General features: G+C 31.2%; 1 non-coding gene across 1 annotated transcript; it reads right to left on the bottom strand.

The window, feature by feature from the left end:
- Positions 1-1,006: 1,006 nt before the first annotated feature.
- On the bottom strand, positions 1,007-1,078 carry TRNAC-GCA (transfer RNA cysteine (anticodon GCA)). The gene has a single exon. It is a non-coding gene; the product is annotated as a tRNA-Cys (tRNA).
- Between the last annotated feature and the right edge of the window lie 1,422 nt (positions 1,079-2,500).

Genomic DNA, 2,500 nt, shown 5'->3' with positions numbered 1-2,500 from the left:
CTTCTTCAGTTTAACCATTTGGGAAAGAAAGTACTTTTTTAAGAGAAACTAGGTAGGTCCTTTATATTTGCCTTCTATAAATTATAGATTTCTGCAAAAATCTCTATAAAAAAAATGAAATCTGCCACTCTAACTGTGCTATCAGGAAGATTATAATGTTAAAGTATCACTATTTAAGTGATGCTTTTCCTTATTTAATTATCAATGAGGGTGAGTATTAAAATACACATGTTTCATGTTCAGTTATATTATACTATTCTAAATATATTACTATAGAAATGACAGAAATTAAATCAAGGTTCTGGAACTGTTTGTGGGATTAGGGATTGAACTCAGACTGATATTGCAATAAGGCTTCTCCTACTTCTTCAGTTTAACCATTTGGGAAAGAAAGTACTTTTTTAAGAGAAACTAGGTAGGTCCTTTATATTTGCCTTCTGTAAATTATAGATTTCTGTAAAAATTGCTATCAAATAAATGAAATCTGCCACTCTAACTGTGCTATCAGGAAGTTTATAATGTTAAAGTATCACTATTTAAGTGATGCTTTTCCTTATTTAATTATCAATGAGGGTGAGTATTAAAGTACACATGTTTCATGCTCAGTTATATTATACTATTCTAAATATATTACTATAGAAAGGACAGAAATTAAATCGAGGTTCTGGAACTGTAGGTGGGATTAGGGTTTGAACTCAGACTGATATTGCAATAAGGCTTCTCCTACTTCTTCAGTTTATCCATTTGGGAAAGAAAGTACTTTTTTAAGAGAAACTAGGTAGGTCCTTTATATTTGCCTTCTATAAATTATAGATTTCTGTAAAAATCTCTATCAAAAAAATGAAATCTACCACTCTAACTGTGCTATAAGGAAGTATATAATGTTAAAGTTTCACTTTTTTTGTTTTCTTGCTCTTACTTGTGTTAGCTTTTCCTGTACTTGAGTTTTAAACTAGCTGTAAACTGCAAATTGATTCAGTACCTTTACACATTAAAAGCTAGGTAAAGGGGGTACCCGGATTTGAACCAGGGAACTCTCGATCTGCAGTCAAATGCTCTACCACTGAGCTATACCCCCAATCGCATACAAGGTTTTAAAAACATTCACATTGCAGTCAGAAAATATAGGTGTTTGTACTATATATGTTGTCTTATTGGATAAAAAATTAATATGTATATTTATGGTGATGCTTTGGAGTTATTAATCAGGGCTTGATTGCAGAGTTCACATAGGTGTAAGCTGTGAGCATGCTCAAAGAGGAACTTTGATCATCTAAAGCTCCAATTTGGTCAGTTATAGTGACATCAGGACATATTGTGACTTTATATTTTGGGAGGCCAAACAGAACTAAGAAAATACAAATTCTTAGCGACAAACCTATATACATTATTTCAAAAAGTAGCTGACAACAGTATATTATTGCTAATAAAATAGGACATTTTGATTTTTGGGCTTGTGGGCTCAGGTGTTCAAAATTAATGTTTGATGCATAAACTCGAATGGCCTAGTTGCAAAAACAGTCTGAGATCAACCCCCAATTAAAACAACAGCTCCAGAACACTGCAATATAATTGCTTAATAATTCCTTATTTAATTATCAAAGAGGGTGAGTATTAAAGTACACATGTTTCATGTTCAGTTATATTATACTATTCTAAATATATTACTATAGAAAGGACAGAAATTAAATTGTGGTTCTGAAACTGTTGGTGGGATTAGGGAATGAACTCAGACTGATATTGCAATAAGGCTTCTCCTACTTCTTCAGTTTAACCATTTGGGAAAGAAAGTACTTTTTTAAGAGAAACTAGGTAGGTCCTTTATATTTGCCTTCTATAAATTATAGATTTCTGTAAAAATCTCTATAAAAAAAATGAAATCTGCCACTCTAACTGTGCTATCAGGAAGTTTATAATGTTAAAGTATCACTATTTAAGTGATGCTTTTCCTTATTTAATTATCAATGAGGGTGAGTATTAAAATACACATGTTTCATGTTCAGTTATATTATACTATTCTAAATATATTACCATAGAAATGACAGAAATTAAATCAAGGTTCTGGAACTGTTTGTGGGATTAGGGATTGAACTCAGACTGATATTGCAATAAGGCTTCTCCTACTTCTTCAGTTTAACCATTTGGGAAAGAAAGTACTTTTTTAAGAGAAACTAGGTAGGTCCTTTATATTTGCCTTCTATAAATTATAGATTTCTGTAAAAATCTCTATCAAAAAAATGAAATCTGCCACTCTAACTTTGCTATCAGGAAGTTTATAATGTTAAAGTATCACTATTTAAGTGATGCTTTTCCCTTATTTAATTATCAATGAGGGTGAGTATTAAAGTACACATGTTTCATGTTCAGTTATATTTTACTAATCTAAATATATTACTATAGAAAGGACTGAAATTAAATCGAGGTTCTGAAACTGTTGGTGGGATTAGGTATTGAACTCAGACTGATATTGCAATAAGGCTTCTCCTACTTCTTCAGTTTA

This window comes from Taudactylus pleione, unplaced genomic scaffold (genome assembly GCF_031769625.1).
Source record: "Taudactylus pleione unplaced genomic scaffold, aTauple2 ptg000021l, whole genome shotgun sequence".
NCBI classification, from domain to species: domain Eukaryota; kingdom Metazoa; phylum Chordata; class Amphibia; order Anura; family Myobatrachidae; genus Taudactylus; species Taudactylus pleione.
This window is presented reverse-complemented; position numbering and strand designations above follow the sequence as displayed.